The 24,165-nt window shown below is 46.6% G+C and overlaps 1 pseudogene; it reads right to left on the bottom strand.

Annotated features, from left to right (window-relative positions):
* Positions 1-5,025: 5,025 nt before the first annotated feature.
* LOC136161883 (histone-lysine N-methyltransferase PRDM9-like) lies at positions 5,026-18,576 on the bottom strand (annotated as a pseudogene).
* Between the last annotated feature and the right edge of the window lie 5,589 nt (positions 18,577-24,165).

A 24,165-nucleotide genomic window follows, 5' to 3' on the forward strand; every position in this document is an offset into this window, starting at 1 on the left:
AAGGGGAAGCTGGGTCCCCAGTGAGACCCTCTCAGCGAAGCTGGGCCTGGGTCAGGCTTGGAGGGTGTGACCGAGCGTTTGCTGCACAGGACGGCACATTTAGAGGGCCTCCTGCAGTGCAGGATTCAGGGCTAGATAGCAGCTAAGTGCAGAGCATGGTGGCTGAGCTGACGGCTGTGGATCCTGCAGGCTGAACGCCGAGCCCTGAACGTTGGAAGGTTGTCTGGAGTCACAGGACGTGCTTGGTCTCTCTGCTGAGATGATCTCAATGGGGCCCAGGTTCCCCCTCCTTCTCTCTAGCAGCCATTGGAGTGTAACCACTCCCCACAGGGAGCCCTGAGGAAACTCGGGAAGGAAAAGACAGGATACTGACCCCAGGTGATGAGGTGTGTATCAAAAGGAATAATTTCAATGAGAGGACTCTTGCACCTTCCAGAACATTAAAAATGCCAAATTCCTCACCTTTAGATGCTGCCTGCATTTTTGAAGTCCTAAAAGATTCTTGCTGAATAAAATTTAACTCTCAACACCTAGATTATAAATATTTTTATGTCTACACATTTGAAGTAGACACTTTCCAAAGAGCAACAAAAGAAGACAAATATCAACATTCAGCACACTGGCACCAATGGTGGACACTCCCCAAAAGATGCAACTGATGGAGCGATTAAAACAATCATCACCCCTTTTCCCATAAGATTGTGAAATGAACACTGAGTCTGGGGAATTATACAGGGAAGAACAAAATCTGACTCCATGTTCAAAATATATATTTTTCTCAAATTACATCTTTACTTTAACCTTTACTTCCTGTTGGTCTGTTTGCTACAGGGATACTGTCCATACCTAATGGCCTGCCTCAGGAAACCCCGCCCCTCTGCCTCTGTCCAGGACCTGTCCACCTGTGGATGGCTACAGCAGAGAGAAAGTAATACATCTCCTCCCGAGGCTCGCCATTCCAGATATTTGCCAGATTAATGGCCTTTTTACTATATTTCCTCACCTCCCAGCACTGTGTTGTATAAAAGACACTGGCATCCAGACCCTGACATGATGGTTTCTTGGAGATATTAGTCTGCTATCTTCTCAATCTGCTGGCTTTCCAAGGAAAGTCATACTCCTTGCCTCAGCACCTCGCCTCTGATTTATCGGCCTGTTGTGAGGCATGCAGAGCGAGCTTGGACTTGGTAACAATCCCACATGCCTTGCAGTCAAAAAATCAAAACATAAAATTGAAGCAATATTGTAACAGATTCAATAAAGTCTCTGAAAATGGACCATATAAAAAGATCTGAAACCAAAAACCAAAAGGAGCACAGTGGTTGTCTGAAATATTTAGAAAGGAGTTCGTGCCCCTCTTGCCCATACCCCCTGAAGCCACACTGAACAGTTAGGCCCTGTCCATTCAGAACACCCTCTCCAGACCCCAGCTGGAGGTTCTCTGCCCCGAATACCCACGTGGGTCTCAGGAGGTGGCAGGGGCCCACCCTGGGGTGTGTCCTCTCTGGTCCAGGGGAGCCTCACACCAGCCACCCTGTCTCCCTGCCCATAATAAATAAGGAGGGTTGTCAGCACCTGGGTGAGTGATGCTGTGGGCACTGGACTGCCTCGTCCTTGTGAGATTTGGTGTGAAGACAACACAGAAGGGGAACCAGTCAAGAGGGATCCAGGCAGCAGTGAACCCCTCTTCACATGGACCCTGTGAGACCAAGACTCACTCTGCCCACCCTGCTCCCACTTTTGGGAACTGGCCTCTGTCATTCTCTGGGCAGGAGGTGGGAAGGACAACCCGGTCCCTCTTCCACCTCCTGAGGCGCAGGTGGGCAGTGAGGGCAGCAGCACCTCCACCCGGGGTCCAGAGAGGGTGTCCCGAATGCACAGGGCATAACCGGTCAGTGAGGCCGGCCCTCGTCCACAGTGCACTGACCTGCTGCCGGGTCTCAGGTTCCCTGGCATCGAGCTCCCCCATCGCCAACCCCAGCTTGGTGTCTTGGGAGCCCCTCACTGGCCGGCACTCCGCAGGTGAAAGCTGAATGCCCGGAGAGAAGGAGGAGAAGCCGGTGGGGCAGGGGTCCAGCATGGAGTGCCCAAGGCCCCTCTGCTCCCCCAGGAACACCCAGCCTTTCTCCTCTTTAGTGTCTTTGTGGCTGATGTTGCCAAACACCTTCCTCTGGAACAGAAGGCTCCATGACCGTGGAAGGGGTGGAGGTGAGGAGGCGCTGTAGCCCTAAACCCAGAGAGCTTCAGAACTAGCTTCCCTGAGCCCTGAACGTACTGCCTGTTACATCTGTACCAACCGAGGCCATATCCAGGCAGATTCTCTGTTGAAACACTTTTCTGTCCAACAAGCGAGGACTTGTTAACCCCCAACTGAATCCCGAGACGTGGGATGTGCGTAACTCTGGAGACTGCAGGGAATGCGTTTGAGAGGCTTCTTACCAGGCGGCTCCCCGAGGCTCCTGGAGTTGCTGGACCCAGAGGCGGAGCACTCGCGCTTCTCTCCTCACTGCAGGCCAGACGGTGCCCCCAACCATACAGCCCTGCTCCCCTGCCTCCCTGAGTTCAACAGAAACCCCCCGGTCACAAGGCCAAAGCGCAGTCTTCTTGGTGAGCAGAGCAGAGGCTAGTGGGAAGGGGGGAAGAGGCTGAAATGTTCTTTGTAGAAGAAAAACACGGACGTGTGTTCCCGTGTGTGGTAGCCAGATGCTGCAGTAATTGGCGTTCCCCACACATTTATGGGTGGGTTTTAGTTTCTGTATTTTCTAAATTTCTTCTTTTTAAACAGCTGCATATTATGACAAAATTTTGCAATGCACCATGAGCACTTGCAAAATAAGATCTTTTATTTTTTTCTTTTCCTAAAATGTAACAGGTTTCTAAGTTGACAGATGAACAGCCTCCTACGTAAAGTATTCATTTAATTGGCTGAGCTTGGTCTTAGCTGTGGCATGCAGGGCCTTCAGTTGCTGCATGTGGGAAATAGTGCCCTGAGCAGGAATTGAACGTGGCCCCCTGTGTTGGGAGCTCAGAGTCCTAGCCTCTGGATCAGCAGAGAATGCTGCGATCTCCTACTTAAAAAAAGATTATTTATTTATTTTTGGCTGTGCTGGGTCTTTGCTGCTGTGCGGGCTTTTCTCTGGTTGTAGGGCACGGGGGCTGCTCTCTCGTTTCTGTGCTGAACTTCTCCCTGTGGAGGCTGCTCTGGTTGGGAAGCAGAGACTCTAGGCTCTTGGACTGCAGTAGCTGTGAACGGACTTAGTTGCTCCACGGCACGCGGGGTCTTCCCAGGTCAGTGATTGAACCTGTGTATCCACGGGTGTGGTTGACCTTAAGAACACCACCGACTTCACTCTGTGTTGGAGTTAGGTTCCGGGTCTAAGCAAGCGTGGCTTCCTGGTGCTGTCCCCACCCTCACTCACCCAGGGTGGGGGGCTTTGTGTCCACCTTGTCCCCTCGTGCAGCCTGGTCACCCCGGGACCCGTGCTGTGTGAGCATCTGCTCTGCTCACAGCGCACCCCGGGGCCCATCAGACTTCACTCATGAAAGGGAAGTGTAAGGATGAACTATTCCATGGTTAAGAATTTCAAGGTCGCGACAGCGCTGACCAGAGCGCAGGGGCACAGGTACGAGGCCCATGCATAGAGAAGCCGTGGTGTGGGATTCAAGGACCCTCCGTGTGGGGGTGGGATGGGGGCCGGACGGGGATTTCCTGCAAACGCGGCTCCAGGCTCTGTGCTCGGCAGGGGGACGACTGTGGGCCCTGCCTGTCTGTGGAGGGGCCCTGGGGCTGCCCAGCTCAGCAGGAACGGCAGGGGTGCGAAGGAAGGTCGGCCTCCCTTAGCGCCCCTGACCTCACACCCCATCATCAGGGCATCCTAGTGCCTAAACGGCCCCTTCCTCACCTAGCTCTGAAGACCTGGAAGGTGTGGGGGCTGGAGTAGATGCAAAAAACAAATTCTGTAAAGCAATTATCATTCTATTAAAAATAAAAAAAGATTAAAGAGAAAAACACAAGGACAGCAAAGTTGGGGCTTGTGTTTTCAGCCAGCCTCTGCCGGATTCCACCTGTGCTTACTCATCAGACCAAAATGCTGGTGCTCCCACCGTGTATCACAGACGAGAATAGAGACACAGAGAGGTTGAGCATCTTGCCCCAGCTCACGCAGCTGCAGAGGGCAGAGTTGAGAACTGGACCCCTGTGGTAGAATCTGGAGTCCAGATGCTGTGATGACCCCGAGGGAGCGGCAGAGACCAGATGGCCCATGCTGAGTCAGGAGCATGCACGCACACACACACGTGCATGTGGCCTTCACCTTTGCGGCCACAGAAGTCAGAGGGAACCAGAGGGCCACCAGGAGAGGCCAAAGGAGAGCCGGGGTCTATAAGGAGGAGAGGCCCCACTTCCCAGGAGGCCAGGGAATCCCTTTCCTGGTGAGTATGACTCCACTCTGCATTCCTCTCCCTGGACCCAGGACTGACTGTCCAGTGACCTAACTGAGTTGGCTCCAGAATTATGCCTTCCCAGGGGTTCAGCTAACTGGACCCCACTGCTGTCAGTAATAACGGGGAATGAATACATAGTCTGGGATTCAGATTTGTTTGGAGAGAAAATTTATTAGAAAAGGAGACCTAAAAAACCACGAAGGCAATTGGCATGAACATCTCCAGAACACCTAAGAAACCCTCTCCTGTTTATCTACCTCCTCTCATGTCATGAAAGTGGAAAGTCTATTTAACAAATAATTCTGTGCTTATCCCACCCTTTCTTTAATATATTTATTATACATGTATTTATTCGGCTGTGGTATGTCTTAGTTGCAGCATATGGGAGCTAGTTCCCCAAGTAGGTATTGAACGTGGGTCTCTGCATTGGAGTCTTGACCCGTGGACCACCTGGGAAGTCTCTGCTCATACTCTTGGGGACAGTAACGGGTCACAGGCCTCCTATGAGGCCCCCTTAGAGCTGAGGCATGGGGTGGCTGCAGAAATCCTCCTGTGGCTAAGGTGTGGTTTGTTGCTCATGACTCACTCACACTCCCTGCAAACATAGGGCATCTCTCTTGTGTGTGTCCTCTGGTGTCTGATGAGGGCTGACTTATCGCTGAAGCTTCGCCCACACTCCCTGCAAACATAGGGCTTCTCCCCTGTGTGTGTCCTCTGGTGTGTGATGAGATGGGACTTCCGATGGAAGCTTCGCCCACACTCCCCGCAAGCATAGGGCTTCTCCCCTGTGTGTGTCCTCTGGTGTGAGATGAGATGGGACTTCTGACTGAAGCTTCGCCCACACTCCCTGCAAACATAGGGTATCTCTCCTGTGTGTGTCCTCTGGTGTGTGATGAGATTTGACTTCTGACTGAAGCTTCGCCCACACTCCCCGCAAATATAGGGCTTCTCCCCTGTGTGTGTCCTCTGGTGTGTGATGAGATGGGACTTCCGATGGAAGCTTCGCCCACACTCCCCGCAAACATAGGGCTTCTCTCCTGTGTGTGTCCTCTGGTGTCTGATGAGGGCTGACTTATCGCTGAAGCTTCGCCCACACTCCCTGCAAACATAGGGTTTCTCCCCTGTGTGTATCCTCTGGTGTGTGATGAGGACGGACTTGTGACGGAAACTTCGCCCACACTCCCCGCAAACATAGGGCTTCTCCCCCGTGTGTGTCCTCTGGTGTCTGATGAGGACTGACTTCTGACGGAAGCTTTGCCCACACTCCCCGCAAACATAGGGATTCTCCCCTGTGTGTGTCCTCTCGTGTGTGATGAGATAGGACTTCCAATGGAAGCTTCGTCCACACTCCCCACAAACATAGTACTTCTCCCCTGTGTGTGTCCTCTGGTGTGTGATGAGATGGGACTTCTGATGGAAGCTTCGCCCACACTCCCCACAAACATAGTACTTCTCCCCTGTGTGTGTCCTCTGGTGTGTGATGAGGACTGACTTCTGACGGAAGCTTCGCCCACACTCCCCGCAAACATAGCGCTTCTCCCCTGTGTGTGTCCTCTTGTGTGTGGTGAGACTTGACCTGTCCTTGGAGCCTTGCCCACACTCTCCGTACGTGACCCTCATAATCCCTGAGACCCCTGCCCCCGTGAGCAATGTGCCTGTGTCCTCTGGATTCAGTTTCTGGCTTGTCCTGGGCTCATCTTTCATTCTCTCATGCACCCCAGAACCCCCCATTTGTCCTCCGGGTGAGTAGGAAGAAGCCCTTGAAATCCTCTTCAGCCTTACGCTTTTCAGCATTTGTTGGGGCCTGTCCTTGGTCTCCTGACCCTCAGGTTTGTCGCTCGGGCTGTGTGGATCTGAATATGGCTGATTTTGATTGCCTGGGCAGGGATCCTCTGGTTGGAGGAAGTCTCTTTCAGATGGTCTCAGGAGGGTCTGAGAGGGGTGACTGCGTTGGATGTGTCGGCTGAGGAATTTCTGACTGGAGAAGGCCAGAGAGCAGGAGGCACATGGGTGGATCTTGGACTTCGGTTCTGCTGAAAGAGGAAGCTTTTGGTCAGGTAGGTGGTTTGCCGTGGTCAGGCCCTCCCCACTAATCATCTAAGTGTTGACAGTGCACGATCTGTCTCCCATCAAGTGTCTTTACAGTCCATTTTTCCATTCCACTCTTATTCTCTACACCTACAGAAATCCAGGAAGCGGGTGTCAAGGGCCTTTTCTACATATCACCCAGATAGGGACCTTCCAGCTGCATCAGAGGCAGCGTCTCTCCTGATAGTGATGGATCTGAAGGGACTTTCCCTGCGGCTAAGTGTCTGAAAAGTCACGTCACAGTGGCCACAGGTATTAACCCTACTGAGGGATAAGACTTAATGACTTAGCTGGAATCTCCTGAGTGGCTCCCTGTGAGGGAAAGTGTCTATTAAGTTAGGGGCGCCTGGCCTGGAGCTCTCTGGATATGGGAGGCAGCACGGGGGGTGGTTAGAGCAGGTGTAGGTAAATCTGACTTTGTGGCTCCTTGTTAAAAGAGCAGCCTTTGTGCCGATTTCTGCAGGAAGTGGGTTTGAGCCTGGATGAGCCCGAGTGGCCCAGGTCCCACTGACTATAGGTCTGGTTTTTGCTGCCCAAACTGGTTCACAAACTGCTCCTCTCTCAGTTTCCCATAAATCATAAAATAAAGGCATATCCTTTCTCATGCCTCACCAGTACTCATACCTCATTTATTTCATTCAGGCTTAGTCCACTTAACATGCACTAGGAAGCCCTGTTTAAAAATACATGTCCAGCCAGACTCTTCAGACCCTCACTCCCAAGCACCTCCAGACAGTCCACTCTCCCCTCATGTCTGGCAATGAACTGATCTCTGAGGGGACTCCCCGCTGCTGTCTCTTCCCCAAAGTGAATCAAAGCATCGTCTTAGCACAGAGAACATGCCGCTTGCAGTTCAAAGCCTGCGGTTGTTCTGTGTCACCCAGGAGGACCCCTGGGGCCTGCACGTGGACACAGGCCCTGAGGCTTCCGTGTCCCGTCCAGCCTCCTTCCTCTCCCTCTGTGCTTCCTCCCGCGACCCCTGGCCTGGCCTCTCTTCCCCGCCCTAGGGCTGGGGCACTGGCTGCTCCCCTCCCTGGAATCCTTCCCCGCAGGTCTTATCAATGCAGAGATCCTGCCGCACCGTCCTGCACCGCACCCCACCCTCTGCTCACGCTGACCCGAGGCACGTTCCCTGCGCTGGTTTTCCTCAGAGCACCAGTCCCTGTCTGTTGTGAAGGCCCTGCTGCCCCAGGGCAGCGGTTCTGTCTGTTTCGGTGCGTGGAGCCCCGTCTGGCACAGAGCGTGAGCTCACATGACAGCAGACTGGAACAGTAACTGAATGCGCATCACTGTACACGTGTCGCTTAGAAATGGGAGAAAATGAAGAAGAAAGAGCTAAAGGGCAGAGAGCTGTTAGGTGCTAGAAATGTTGCTTTTTGCTTCTAAGTGTTTCAGCAGAAGGTGATGTTACATATTATTTTGTATGAAGTATTAAAAATTAGAACAAGCATTTTTAATATAAAAATTTTTCCTAACAATCATATGAAAAGAATCAAATTCTGAGGCATTTTAATTGCAACTCAACTGACTTTGGACTTGATTGTCCTCTGCTTTGAAATCGGACCACGGAGGCTCCCAGGATGGGGTGGGGTGCTGGAAGAGGGGAGACACTCACCTCTCCCGGCCGCGAGCTCACTCTTCCCCCTGCTGTTCCGCCTGATGCCAAGGTCCTGACCATACTCGTCCCCGTACCAGACCAGCAGCTCACAGCCCGGCCTGACCACCTGGCAGGTTCGGTAGAAGATCTGCCCGTGATACTGGAAGGCCACCAGGTTCTGCTCCTCGTCGTCCCGGGCACAGTTCACATACCTGGGGTCGAGGCCGGGAAAGGTAAAGATATCTTAGGTGATGAGTGCTGTCCACTCTCCGACCATGGCCAGCTCCTTGCCTTCCGCCTCTGCATCCGCCCCTCATGTGGACCTTCTGTTCACACCTTGGACCAGGCCATGTGAATTCCCATGTTTTTCTCTCCTTACCTAAGTAGCCATTTTCCGGAGCCCAGTTCCAGACTCATCTCCACCTGGACTGTCCGTGAGGCTGGTGACCTTCAGCTCCTCTAAACTCTGAATTAAATTCTCTTTCATCCACAGGACTTGGTGCTTCTTGGCTAACATGCAGCCCTCAGCACTCACCCCAGCCTGCCTTCTCTCCCGAGGCTTTCTCCCATCTCCCCACGTGTATCCAGGGTCCTATTTGCTTGCCCACCCTCTCCCACGTAAACTTGGAGAGAGCTCTGATATAGCTTGAGACACGGAACAGTAATAGTCTGTTCATTGTCTGCCTGCCCTGATGAAAGGAGAGGCCCTTAGAGAATGGCCCTGCTCAGGACCAAGCTGCCCCCCATTCCTTCTGAGGCCTCAGCGCCCGCTTCTCACTGGAACCACGCCTGAGGGGGTTGTTGCCCACAGAGAGTCAAGGTCTCCTGTGTTAGGTCATCCTGGCGTGTGCAGTTACTCAAAGATAGAAAAAGTAAGGTTACTGCTCCTAAAATCAATTGGCTAATGTCTGTTTGCAGTATATTCTCCAACAGGACATGGGTTGTGTGATCTGCTTCAGTACCGAAGTTCAGTGTCTAAACAGAAACATAAAGGGCGTGAGAAGTGTCCACTCAGTCAGTTAAAGTGTCCCTGGTGAATCTAGACTCCTCAAGTTGCTTTCAAGTCCACCAGTTTTGTTCAGCATATAGACTTGTATCTTGACGGCACATGCCATATTTTTATTTCCTTCTTTCCAGTGTCTTTTGAAATGAAAGAGCATGATATGGAGGGAAAAGAGGAAAGGAGATGTGAAAGCTGTTGAGGGAGCCGGGTTGAGAAGGAAAGGGGCATGGGACGGAGGGAGTCTCAATGTCTACACACTGCAGACTCACTGCACTCACCTCATCCAGTTGGCCCAAGACGTGTCCTTTCCATCCACATACTCGTAGCAGTTCCTCCCTTTGGTGATCTGAGGGTCAGAGAAAGAGTTACAATCTTTCCTCTTTTTTTTTTTTTTTTTTTTTTTAGTAGGAAGCAATAGAAGAGATATTTGCCTGTGTAGTCATTGGTGTTTTTCAGCCTGCATGGATTCAAGTGCCAGTCGGACCACACGGTAAGCTCCTTACTCATCATTCCAAGTCTGAGTCTCTTGGTTCATTGAAGGTAAGGGCTCCACAAGGGAGGAGTTACTTCTGTGTGTCTGTACACTGTGTTCCCACCTCTCCTCTGACCTTTAGATAGAGGACCTGAGTGTCTGTACACTGTGTTCCCACCTCTCCTCTGACCTTTAGATAGAGGACCTGAGTGTCTGTACACTGTGGTCCCACCTCTCCTCTGACATTTAGATGGAAGTCCTGTGTTCACGCCCACGGCACACAGTACACAGGGCTGACTGTGTCACTGACGACCATGTTATCACCATCTGCATCCTCATATGTAGACATGAAGTACCCCCCACCACGTACAAGTGATTAGAGGCCAGAGGACAGGGAAACGGGTGCTTCTCACCAGCCAGGCGTATCCACTGTTGGCGGCCTCTTCATCGTCTGTGATCTGGCCCTCATAGGGGCCAAAGTGGAGGCCCAGCGGCAGATCGGATGCCTCGTTCCACACTCCAAGCCCAGCGTCAGGGATGCCCGACAGTCTGATGCTTAACCCAGGGGGCAGCGTGAGGACTGAGCGGTTGGCATGCCCCTTTTCCACTGCACAGTCCTTTACAAATGTTGGGGGCCCATGGGCAGCACAGCTGTTGATGAAGAAGTTCTGACACTCCTCACAATCTGGAGGTGAGAACAGGGATGAGAAGAGCTATAGTGATGTTGCTGGTCGTAACTCCCTTCAGAGAGAACTGGGACATTCATGGCATTTGGCCTCGATCCTGCACCCCAAGTCATAGAGGAAGGGGATGGCCGGGGCACCAAATGGTGAGGTGAGGTTTGTGGACCAAGGCCTCGTAGCCCCTTGTCCATGAGAGGGCCAGCGGGGTCACTCACAGAGGTAGTCGTCATCCTGGGGCTCGCTGACCTCTTGGTACACGTGGCCCTTTCTTTCCTGTAGACTGTACCTCTTCAGTCCAGTCTCCTTTCTTCTGAGTTCTAAGATGGAGAACAGAAGCTCAGCAAGGCTGGTGGGGTCTGGGGAGTTAGTCCCTGTTTTATCAGAAAGTGTGAGATCTCCTACCTGTCCATCTATACACTTTGTTAAAACTTTCTTACATGTAGTTTTCAAACTTTTTCTTTTGTAATTTTATGTTTTAATATTACAGTATTTATTTCTTGGCCTGGCTGCATGGCCTGTGGGATCTTAGTTCCCTGACCAGGAATGGAACCCCCACCTCCTGCAGTGGAAGCGTGGAGTCTTAACCACTTAACCCCCAGAAAGTTCCTTCTCTATATTTTCTTTCTTCTCCCTTTAACTACAGGTTCAGAAGACTGAGGCTCCACTGACCACAGATGCCCAGTTCGGTGATAGCTTCCTGCACTTCCCGTTAGTAGGTTTAACTTCCCAACCTTCCTACTTAGGTAAGAGTTCACCGACACATCTACTCAGAAAATATATGTTAAGGGCACATGACACGTAATGCACTGAGCAGAAGTCTGGGCATGAACACTAACAAAGCATGGTTCCCATTATCACAGCTGGATTTATTTAACCACTTGTAGGTGTCAGACTTTTGCATAATGTAAGGCTTTCAGGCATTGTATGAATTATGTATCCTTATCTTCACTTTACAGATAGCAATCAGGACCTCAGAAATGTACAAGATTTTCCCAAGGCCCCAGTGCTAACTTCATGTCTCAGGTCAGTCCAGCTTAAACCCCGCCTACCCAAAGTCCATGCCACACACCTAGGCCATGCTTATTAGTTTTTTTACAGGGGTTAGAGGAACTAATTAGAGGAACTCCCCAAATTTCTCTTACCGACTTTTTGTCTGGGGTGCTGTCCAGGGGTCCTTGCTTTTCTGTGATGGGGCACTGGATTCTGAGCCTGCTTGGAGCCACTTGTCTTCAGCAATTTTGCTGCTCCCGGCAATTCCTTCAAACTAGATTCATTACTTAATGGTGCCCTGGACATTCTCTTCCATGTGAGTAAAAGACGACACGCATTTCTTTAGTTCTTTAGGACTTTATGAAGTGTTTTCACATGCATGACTTTTGTTAATACTTTGACAATTCTTGGAAATACCTAATTGAGGGGAGGGGGGTCTGAACACTGGAGTGTAAAAAAAGGAACTAGGTGGATAGTGAATCAAAACTAGAATTCATATCTTAAGGTTCTTCCCCTGCAACTTTCTGCATAAAAGTGAGAGCAAGGCAGGGAGAAAAGCTGGAGGTCAGGGAAAGAAGAGGGTAAGGGCTCGTAGAGAGATCCGGGGGGTTTCTCTTAATTAATGGCCCTTTGACGAACGAGGACGTATGGAAAATTACAGAGGGGACAAAACACATCTGGAAAATAAGGTGACAGAGCAGTGAGATTAAGAAGAGAAAAGACGATTGGCAGAAACACATTTAGACAATAAAGAAAATGAGATGAACGTTGCAGGTTGCCATGTCCTAGCGACAGTGTTTGGAATTAAGGTAGCTGGTCTCGTCAGTTCTCCTCGAACAAGGCTTTATGACTAGCTGGTTCTGCTCAGTTTCCTGATCCATTAATTGGTATACAGGCTAATTCTTAATATTATAGTGGACATGAAATTTAATAACCTTCAACAAATTGTTGTGTGAGCTATTTAGTACAGTAAGAACGTGCGCATACATCCCTGGTATGAATTTATTCCCTAAACTGCATCTATATTTCAAGTGTAGCTCAAGATTATATCTTCATCATTCTTTGACCTTTCTACTCCTGGATGAAAGCTTAAATGTGGAGTCACTCATTCACAAAACATTCAGGGGGCCCTCAGGGGCTTTGAGCTTGGCTTGGACTTCTGAGAATGAATGGGTGTGGGCTAGGCTCTCAAAGCTCGCAACACAGGGGCAGGCTAAACACATGATTACAAACAGGAGAGTTGCCTAATTAGAGCTCAGGAAGGAGTTGTTACTCCCTCCTACAAGAATGAGCATTTCAAATGATTCCCAGATGATGAGTTTCTACTCAAAAGCAGATAATCTATGTGAAGTCCTTCTGTTATTTTCTTATTTGTTGCTTTTCAGTCATAAACCTGAGGCTTATCAGGGTTGCAAGTTGCTTCCTCATATTGGAGTGGGAGGCTCTGAGGTAGGGATCCTGTCTCCTTCTTCATCTTGGACTGTCCACTCTACAAACTGCCCAGCATATCTTTAAGCTTCTTCATCTTGGACCGTCCAGTCTACAAACTGCCCAGCATGTCCTTAAGCTTCCCTTATTCAGATGTCTTAGCATATCCCTCTCTAGCAAAGCACAAAAAACTGACGTTGAAAACATCTCTCAGATGAATGATATAAAGATGCATGAATAAGCTTCATAGAACTATGGAAGTTTTAATCAGTTTGTCAGGGGTTTAGAGAACGTGCATTGGCTTAGATTACACTATCAGTGATACTGTGATCTCAGGCATATAATCAAATATTTTTTACCTCATTATTTGAATCTATAATGGTGATAGTTATATATCTACTTATAGGTACTGTAGGACTGATTTAAGGTTTAAGTAAGTTTATTCACATAAAATGCTTAAGTCGGAAATATTATGAAAATAATGTAACAACAGAACTGCCTACTACTGTAGTTGTTCTTACTAACTGTAAAGATGGTGATATCAGACATTGTGCAAAAGATTCAGGACAGGAAGGCCGCAGTCTCCAGGATCTCTGTGTTTTCTCCTATTCTCACCTGTGACTGGATCCATGAGGAGAATATTTTTGCAACATGATTTGGGAAATACTCACCTTCTGGTGTTTACTGTGCTCCACTCTGAAGGTCATTGAAGAAGGTTTCCCTAAAGAATAATGAGAATCAGTGTTTTGGTTGGTAAATGTTTCCAAACTCTGGGTATTCTAATTAAGGACACATAATTCTAAGCCAGAGAGTGACAAAGACAATGATTACCAAAGGAGGAATGGAAAATGATTTCTGTATCATCAATTCCCATGGTTCCACTGGGAGCATACATAATTTTCTTAAAATTATAAAAAAATGTGAAACTTCATCCGTGCCTCATCTGATGTTCATAAAGTATCTAATAAATTTACTAGTCTTTCATGACAAAAGTCCTCAAAAATGTAGAAATAGGAGGAAGTGACTGCAATATAATAAAGGTCATATATTGAAACATCTAACATGTTTCATATCTAACATCATCGTCATCAGTGAAAAATATCAAGAAGAAAAGCCAAGGATGCCGTTATCAACATTTCTGTTCACCATAATATTAGAACTCCTAGCCAGTGCTGTAGGTAAGAAAAGGAAACAAAAGGCTTCCATTTGGAAAGAAAGAAGTAAAATTATGTCTGTTCACAGGGGCATGGTTTGATGTGCAGAGAAATCTTTAAATCCACACACACTAAAATACTCCACAGAAAGTTGCACGGTACAAAATCAACATTCAAATATCTTTCCGTGAATGAAGAATGACCATTCCACAAATTAAAATAAGAAAATAATCCTACTTATCTTTATTTTTTTTAAATCTACAGTCAAGAGCTAAATTAAAAAACAATATTTAATTTTATTTATTTGTTTGTGCCAGGACTTTGTTGCAGCATGTGGGATCTAGTTCCCTGACTAGGGACTGAACCCAAGTTCTCTGCACTGGGAGCGTGGAGTCTTAGCCACTGGATAAATAATCTTATTTATAATAGCATTGAAAAGAATGAAGTAATTAGGAGAAAACTTAAGGAGATGAAAGACATATGTTGAAAACTACAAAATATTGCTGAAAGGAATCCGACAGAAATAAGTAGGTAGGCGTCTCATGTTTATGGATTTGGAGGCTTAATATTATTAAGCTGTTCATACTACCCAAAACAATTTAAAGATTCAATGTAATTCCTATTAAAATCCCAATGGAAGTTTTTTCAGATATAGAAAATCCATCCAACAGTTAACACGGAATCTCAGAGCACCCCAAATAGGCAAAGCAATCTTAGAAAGAACAGAAAAGCTGGAGGCCTCTGATTTCAGCAGACACTACAATGGTAAGAAACCAAAAGTGTGGATTTGGCAAAAAATGTGTGCTTAGCTGCTCAGTCTTCTTGACTTTTTGTGACCTTTTGGACTGTAGCCCACCAGGCTCCTCTGTCCAGGGGATTTCTCAGGCAAGAATACTGGACAGGGTTGCCATTTCCTTCTCCAGGGGGTCTTCTTAACCCATGGAGTGAACCCGCATCTCCTGTGTCTCCTGCACTGAAGGCAGATTCTTCACCTGCTGAGCCACTGAGGAAGCGGGCTGGCATAAAGACAGATATGTCAATCAATGGAACAGAATAGAGAGCCAGAAATCAACTCTTGGATACATGGTCTAATGATCTTCATCTAGGGTGTCAAGATAATGGGGAAAGTTTATTCCCTGTAATGAATGGTGCTGGGGAAATAAAATAACCATATGCAAAATAATGAACATCTTATATCTTGAAGAGAAATCACTCAGAATGGATGAGAGACCTAAATGCAAGACTTGATAAGGCTCTTAGAAGACAACAAGGGTGAAGCTTCACGACACTGAATCAGCAGTGATTTCTTAGATATGGTGCCAAGTGCACAAGGATTAGTGACAAAGTAAAAATAGACAAAGGAGATTAATCTTAAAACCTCTGTGCAGCAAAGGACACTGAACAGAGTTGAAAAGGCCACCTACACGATGGTAGAAAGTATTTGTAAAATATGCATCTGATACAGGGTTACTAAGCATACACCAGTATGAAGGCTACCTATAAGCCAGGAAGAAAACCGGATGGACCATGATGGCACCTTGATATCACATTTCCATATTCCAGCATTGTAAGAAAACAAATTTCTGTGGTTTAAGGAATGCAGTCTGCTTTGTTATGGCAGTCTGATTTGACTAACAGTGAGAGAGGAATTGAATAGGCATTTCTCCAGAGAAAATACACAACAGGCCAACAAACATATGAAAAGATGCTCAATATTACTAATCAATAGGGAAATGCAAATTGAAACCTTCTGTGATGGGCAATATGTATAAGAAGACAATAGCAAGTTTGGTAAGGGTATGGATAAATTGGAACCCTTATAGACTATTGTTGGCAATGTAAAATGCTGCAAGCTTTATAGAAACAGTATGGAGTTTCAACAGAATGTTAGAACTGCTGTATGGCCTAGCAATCCAACTCAAGAATGTGTTTCCATAAAAAATTGAAAGCAAGATATTGACTAAATAGTGGGCACATGTATAGTCATTGCTGCATTATTCCCAATGGGCATAAGCAATTTAGATGTGTAAGCAATGTAAATGTTCATTGGTGGATAAAAGATAGAGATTATATATAAGATATATGTTATAGCTCTTATATCCACATGCACACAACGGAATGTTTTGAAGCCTTAAAAAAGAATTGTGTCACATGCTACGTCATGGATGGGCCTTGATGATATTATAGTAAGTGAAATGAACCAATCAAAAATGGCAAATATTGCCTGATTCCAATTCTCTGTGGTATCTAAACTAATCAAATCTATGGAAACAGAAAATATAATCATGGTTGCCAAGGGCTGGGAGGAGGAAGGATTGGAGAATTGTTCCTCAGTGGGTTAGGGCTTCAGTCACTCAAGATGTAATACTTCTATAGATTTGCAGTACTGCAATGTGTGTATATATATACCCGGTGGCTCAGCGGTAAAAAATCCACCTGCAATGCAGGAGATGCAACAGATGCAGGCCCAATCCCTGGGTTGGGAAATCACCTGGAGCAGGAGATGGCAACCCACTCCAGGATTCTTGCCTAGAGAATCCCATGGACAGAGGAGCCTGGTGGGCTCCAGTCTATGGGGACGCAGAGTTAGACATGACTGAGCGATTAGCACTGTTGCCACTAACGTGTACATAGTTAGCAGCAGTGTGCCATACACTCAGAAACTGTTAAAAAGGTAAATAAAGACGAGGAGGCGTATGGTGAACCGAGGCATTTGTATTCCCTATGAAGAGTCTCTCCTTATGTCAAAACCTTTGCAGACAACCAAATGTTTGGTTTTCATGTCCCTTTCACTAGTTGTAATAACCTCAGGGAACAGAGGGACGTCCCTGGTGCACAGTGGATGAGAATCTGCCTGCCAGTGCAGAGGACACAGGTTCGATGGCTGGTCCAGGGAGAGGCCACTTTCTGCGGGGCAGCTAAGCCTGTGGGTCAGAAACTACAGAGCCTGCACGTGCTCTGCAACGAGAAGACACTCACCGCAACCAGAGAAAGCCTGTGTACAGCAACCAAGACCCAGTGCAGCCAAAACTAAATAAATAATTTTTAAAAATCTGGGAGAACAGAAATCCATAGATGGAGAATCATAGAACTATCTAAATTGTTTTCTCCAGTCTAGGCAGATTAACACTTCTAAACTGTTTGAGCAGTAGAAGAGGAAGTGAGCTGCTCACTTCTATTTTATAATAAGTGTACTTCATTTTATTTACCTGATGCCATCTCTGGTCAGTGAAATGTGGGAGAGATCATGGAGAATAAATAGTTCTCTCCAAGCCTTTCCCAGAATGAAAATAAAGAATTAGTTTAACCTTAGGGTAAGAAGATCACGGGTTTTGTTTTATATACATACATAAATAATGTATCTTGACATAATATGTTAATCATTTCCTCTTTGAAGAGACTTAATCCAATTACCAATAACCAATCTGTTTGGTGAATTTATTTCTAAGGTTTGTTTAACTGCCTTTCACTAAGAATGTTTAGCAAGATAATTCTTTTTTAAAAGAATGATAAATTTTGACCATAAAACTTTTGAGAATTACACTGGAACACCTATACATTCATCTTCATTCAGGCTAATGTCAATACTCAGCCACAGCCACTTGGGAATGCTGAAAATTATGTTTTCCTTGCTAATGGCTGAGATGTAGTTGAGACCTAAGCCCAGGCTGGTTTCAGGAAGACACGTCCACATCCTCCTGGCCTCTCAACTTGCTGCCTTGGTGTCCATTCTTCATTAGAATCCTCAGTGTCATCTCCCTGGGGCTTGACGGCCTGCCTGCGGGGATGCATGAAATCTGGTCAAGTGGCTCTGAAACCTGGAAAGAGGCAAAACATTTGTTCTAAGAAGGGAAAACAAAGCATAGAAACAATGGAAAGTGTCACAAAGTCAGAATCTGTAGGATGTGCTGGGGAATCTAGAAAAAGGTAAGAGGTGAGCTCTGCACTGCAGGTCACCCTCCCTCTGGTACAGAACTGTAAACATTTCCTCCAGGTTAGTCTCCACACAAAAGGGAACTGTGAGCAGGTGAAGCCACCTAAGAGCGGGCCAAGTGAACACTGAGGGTGAAGACCTGTTTCATGTTTCCCAGGCTCACAGGCGCCCAGCACTTCCTGTTACCTATAGCAATCAGCGCTTCGTAGTTTCTTTTCACATTCCTATATCGGATTTTTTCCCATTCTCCCATCTCTTCCCATTCTTCTTTGGAGAAGTATACGGAGATGTCTTTGAAAGCATCTCTGGCCTAAGGGAAATAATAGATTTCATTAGTGATTTGCTAATCTAAGTCAGGCCTTAGAGCTGAGCCTTCTCCTCCACCTTCTGTGCGGGGAGTAGCCTGAAGCTCCTGGATGGTCTGTGTGAGACAGGGATGAAGACTTTCCTTCCCGACTGTGTCCTGCTTAACTGAACAAACACTGAGCATTTTCCTAACTCTCCCTGGACACAGAGCAGTTTTGAAGCTAGTGTCCTGTTTTGTCCCACTCCACCCCACCATCTCTGACAGGACCAGGCATTCCCATCCTGTGTACGGTCACAGGGAAGTTCACTCAGCTGCCAAGGCAAGCAGTCTGTGGTGCTTCAGAGACCAGCACCATGTCCTTCCTATACAGCTGGCTTCGAGCCCAGCTTTGCCGCCTCCACCTCTCACCGTGGGCTTCCGCTCTGTTCTCCCGGCATCTCCCTCAGTGCTCTCCTCTGGAGACCTGTTCGGCCTCATGGCCACTGGAGTGCTCAAGGCCAAGGTGCCTGTGGAAGAAGAAGGTGCTGAGATAGCCCAGACCTCTGTCCAGAGCCTGAGCTGCCTGCCTTGGATGGAGTGTCCAGGGTAGGAAGGCGAGGGGAAAGTCAGGGTGAGGGTATTGGAGGGATGGACGGATCCTGACTAGATATGACAGATCAGCCTAATATAAACTAGATTTGGTTTCTTTGGTTCCCCTACAATTCAGCCCCTCTGAGGGAAGGCACTGGGAGGGATGTGACTGTGGGTGACGGAGGGATTCTCGAGGAGACCCGGAAACCCCTAATTGCTGTACTGCGGTCAGGCTGAAATCAGGGCTCTGTTCCAGTGCAACAGAGGGAATGTTTCTCCAAGAAGGGTTTTGAGGATCTCCTCCTAGGGACTAAGAAATGTCTGGGCATAACGTAGATTCTACGTCTAAGGGAGAAGTCGCTCGGCTTGAGGAGATCTGGGTCCCACGGGCTGAAGTAACTGGGGTCCTCAGACAGAGGGGACTTGGGATCTTTTGGCTGATGCAGAATGTCCACGGTGAGAAAATTTGGGATCTGTGAGGCTGAGGAAATCAGGGGTTTCTTACTAAGGGACTTTAGTGCTCCGATAGGCAGGGCAGTTAGGGTCTTGAGGAGGAAGAATTTTAAGAGCTCCCAGGCTGAGGTATTCAGGGTCTCCGAGGTTTAGGAAATTTGCTGTCACTGCGGGTGGTATTTTTAGGGTGACTCAGGCTGAGGGGAACTGGGGTTAATCTAGGTATTTGAGGGTCGCAGCACTAGGGGATTTGGGGTTTCTGTGGGTGAAGGGACTTGTAATCCCTGAAGCTGACGAGACGCAAGCCCGCTTCAAATTAGGACTCAGGTTACTCAAAGCTGACAGGATTTCGGGCCTCCCACCCTGGAATTTGAAGCCATCAGGCTAAGGGTTTATGATGGCTGCCCAGGACGCGTTCCCTTCAGCCTCCCCGCTGTTCTGCCGCACTGCCCACCCTGTCCCCGAGAGCACTAGAGGTTCAGCGAAGTCCAGTCTTTCGGCTCTGAGGTGAAGTGAAGGGCCAGCAGCCTGCCTGTACCCTGTCAGGCACAAGCGACCAATCGGCGTGGTGACTGAGGCAGTCTGGCCAATCGGCGCCCGGAGGATGGGGAGCGTGATGCAGGCCCCGCCCAACCGCTCGGGGATTGGCTGCTCTGTGGGCGTGCCTGTCACGCCTCCAGTGCGCAGGCGCAGCTTGGCTGGTCTCTTTGTTTTCAGGCATGGCCTCTGAGGCCTGGATCCTCAGGCGGGCGGGTTGTCCTCAGGCTGAATGTTTCTTTCCAGTGCCCTCAACTGGTATATCGGCTCCACCAGACTGTAACCACGCTCCCGGAGTTTATCCTAGGCCCACTGTGCCCTGCCTTATCCAATCCAGTTTTGGCGAGAACTCTTATGTGGTGAGTACTGCATTATTCAAGGGAAACGGTGTAATTAACTACATTCTGATGAGATGCACGATAAACACCGTCTGGTCAAAGATTTAAGCACAACGCATGGAATAAGGATGTTAGAAAAAACTTGGAGGATTTTTAACCTGAAAGTAGAAGTGGCACTGATGAGCCATCTGTTTATTTAATCTGGGTATGAAAAGCCTTCAGAAATGAGGTATAAGTAAAACCTCAAAGCCTTGCAAGTGTTTTCTGTAAGCCAAGGCATCGATCTGGAGGACTGTGGATCCATAGAGCTGAGTTTGCCTGACACCTACTGGTTTCGCAAGATAAAATAGGGACACTGGTTCTGGCCCTTAGGTAGCTTTGCTCACAGAAAAATAATGTGATTTCAATGCATTGGAAGCAAGGCTACTGATTGTAGAATTAGTATCAAGTGGTGGTTGGGAGTCTGGATGGAATAATGTTACCAGAAAAGCGAGTTTACCTCTTGGTGGGTGTAGAGCCAAAAAGTACAACACAGCCAAAGCTCATGGGAAGGAAAAGTGTATTACTTGCAGAACTATGGAGAACACCATGGAGCTTTCCAGAGCAGTGTCTCTGTAAACCACAAAGTTGGGGAAGCTTTAATCTATGAGTACAGGCATGTTCCAGCTTCTGTGGTGACTCAGATGGTCAACAATCTCTGCATAGCAGAAGACCCGGGTTCAACCCCTAAATGAGGATGATCCCAAGAGGAGGGCAGTGCAGTCCACTCCAGTATTCTTGCCTGGAGAATCCCATGGACAGAAGAGCCTGGTGGTCCATGGGGTTGCAGAGAGGCAGACATGAGTGAGTGACTAGCACTTTAACTTGACAGACATGTTCATTAATGGTCTTGGGCTGTGGGAGACTCCAAGCTTCATTTGATTGAAGTCTTGAGAGTCAGAACCAGTCACCATCAGCATCTCTTACATTCAAGCTGGTCTGGTATACATATAGATATCTATTCTTGATATAGATATAGATATCTATTCTTCTTCATATTCTTTCCCCTTATCAGTTCAATTCAGTCGCTCAGTCATGTCTGACTCTGTGCAGCCCCATGAACTGTAGCACGCCAGGCCTCCCTGTCTATCAGTAACTCCCGGAGTTTACCCAAACTCGTGTCCATTGAGTCGGTGATGCCACCCAACCATCTCATCTTCTGTTGTCCCCTTCTCCTCCTGCCCTCAATCTTTCTCAGCATCAGGGTCCTTTGAAATGAGTCAGCTCTTCACATCAGGTGGCCAAAGCATTGGAGTTCAGTTTCAACAGCAGTCTTTCCAATGAACACTCAGGTCTGATCTCGTTTAGAATGGACTCTTGGATTCCCTTGTAGTCCAAGGAATTCTTGACCCTTCTCCAACACCGCTGTTCAAAAGCATCCATTCTTCAGCACACAGTTTTCTTTAGAGTCCAACTCTCCCATCCATATATGACCACTGGTAAAACCATAGCCTTGACTAGACAGACCTTTGTTAGCAAAGTAGCATCTCTGCTTTTTAATATACTGTCTAGGTTGTTAATAACTTTTCTTCCAAGGAGTAAGTGTCTTTGAATTTCATGGCTGCAGTCACCATCTGCAGTGATTTTGGAGTACCCCAAAATAAAGTCAGCCACTGTTTCCCCATCTATTTGCCATGAAGTGATCTGACCCGATGCCATGATCTTAGTTTTCTGAATGTTGAGCTTTAAGCCAACATTTTCATTCTCCTCTTTCACTTTCATCAGGAGGCCCTTTATTTCTTCTTCACTTTCTGCCATAAGGGTTGTGCCATCTGCATTGCTGATATTTCTCCTGGCAATCTTGAATTTAGTTTGTGCTTCCTTCAGCGTGGTATTTCTCATGATGTCCTCTGCTTAGACTTTAGATAAGCAGGGTGACAATATATAACCTTGATATGCTCCTTTCCCGATTTGGAACCAGTCTGTTGTTCCATGTCTGGTTCTGACTGTTGCTTTTTGACCTGCATACAGATTTCTCAAGAGGCAGGTCAGGTGGTTCGGTATTTCCATCTTTTGGGAATTTTCCACAGTTTATTGTGACCCACACAGTCAAAGGCTTTGGCATAGCCTATAAAGCAGAAATAGATTTTTTTTTTTTCTGGAACTCTCTTGCTTTTTCGGTGATCCAGTGGATGGTGGCAATTTGATCTCTGGTTTCTCTGCCTTTTCTAAAACCAGCTTGAAGATCTGGAAGTTCACAGTTCATGTATTGGTCAAGCCTGGCTTGGAGAATTTGGAGCATTATTTTGCTAGTGTATGAGATGAGTGCAATTGTGGGGTAGTTTGAGCATTCTTTGGCATTGCCTTTCTTTGGGATTGGAATGAAAGCTGACCTTTTCCTGTCCTGTGACCACTGCTGAGTATTCTAAATTTGCTGACAGATTGAGTGCAGCACTTTCACAGCATCATCTTTTAGGATCTGAAATAGCTCAACTGGAATTCCATGACCTCTGCTAGCTTTGTTTTTAGTGATGTCTCCTAAGGCCCTCTTGACTTCACATTCCAGGATGTCTGGCTCTAGATGAGTGATCACTTCATCATGACTGTCTGGTCCATGATGATTTTTTTTGTACAGTTCTGCTGTGTTTTCTTGCCACCCCTTCTTAATATCTTCTGCTTCTGTTAGGTCCATACCATTGATGTCCTTTACTGAGCCCATCTTTGCATGAAATGTTCTCATAAGCATGTTTTAAGGTTGCTATTGCAGGGAATGGCCACAAGGGGTCAGGACTTTTTCATGCCCAGTTGTAATTGCCTTGAAATTGAAAACCTTCCAAGTTTTAACTCAAGACTGTGATTCAATATGGAATGTACCTGAAGAAACACCCAAAAGCTTGCGTGTTCTTTCGGGACATTCTTGTTTATTTATTGTAATAATTTTTTTTAATTTACTGGCAGTGCCATGTTGCATGTGGGATTTTTAGTTTCCCGACCAAGTGTCGAACCCTTGCCCCCTGCATTTGAAGCACAGAATCTTAACCACTGGACTGCAGGGAAGTCCCCCGAAGCATTACTTTTTTAAACTAACCTATATTTCATATTGTAGTAACATTGATATACCATGTGTTGTTGGTGGCAGGTGAATCGAATGTGTTTACTATTTTGTTGTTTTTCAGTTGCCGAGTCAGGTATTTTTGTAGGAGTGTTCCCTTTTCTACAGGCCCTGTTATACTGATAAGACATCTATTTGTATATACATAAGTGTACATAAATGTAAATATCTAGGTACTTAGATATGTAAATGTCCAGAGAGAGAGATAAATGTCTAAGTACGTAGGTATACAAATGTCTATATGCATAGAAATATGCATTCTAGGTACATAGATGTATAAATACCTAGCTTCATAGAGACATAAATATCTATATACATAGACATATAAATATGTATATAGATATAGACATAACTATATATGTATATACAGATATAAATATCTATTATAGATACATATAGGCATAGATATCTATATACATAGACATGTAAATATCTGTATACACGGAGGAGGTTTACACAGTGGACAATGAATTAGACCACCTTATAGACAAAGTAAGTGATATAGATAGTGGCATTTATAAGAGCATACTAAGAGAGAGAAACATAAACAATTTCAAACAAAGAGAACACAGCTAAGCAAGATGCATGTGACTAGTTTTAATCAGATGGCAATAAACCAACAAGTCCCCAGGGGGTCAGTAGCTGATGGAAAAGTCTGGAAGTGTGTGATAGTGAAAACAAGTTAAATGTTTCATCTTTGTTTACAAAATTTACCTTATAAATTTTTGGATTCATACTTGCTACCTCCTTAAGTATGTATCATCCTATATATCCTCATATACCCACATCCAAACTGTTTCAACTCAAATCAAGCATAACTCCAACTTGTTGCAACTCTAGTTAGTCAATTGTTGCAATTTCATGAAAAAGACACATTGTGATTCTCTTATATAGACCAGTAATGGTTAAGATTTCTATCTAATATATTTTTTTTTTTTAGTGTCCTTAGAGATCATTTAAAATTTCAACTCTTCTCCCTGCTTCACCTTGTTCTGGTTCAATTGACATTGGAAAAGTTATGGAAAGAGTGTTTAATATAATCTGAACTAACCAGGTATCTATTGTTTGGTGTACATA

The sequence above is a fragment of the Muntiacus reevesi genome, chromosome 2 (genome assembly GCF_963930625.1).
Source record: "Muntiacus reevesi chromosome 2, mMunRee1.1, whole genome shotgun sequence".
Lineage (NCBI taxonomy): Eukaryota > Metazoa > Chordata > Mammalia > Artiodactyla > Cervidae > Muntiacus > Muntiacus reevesi.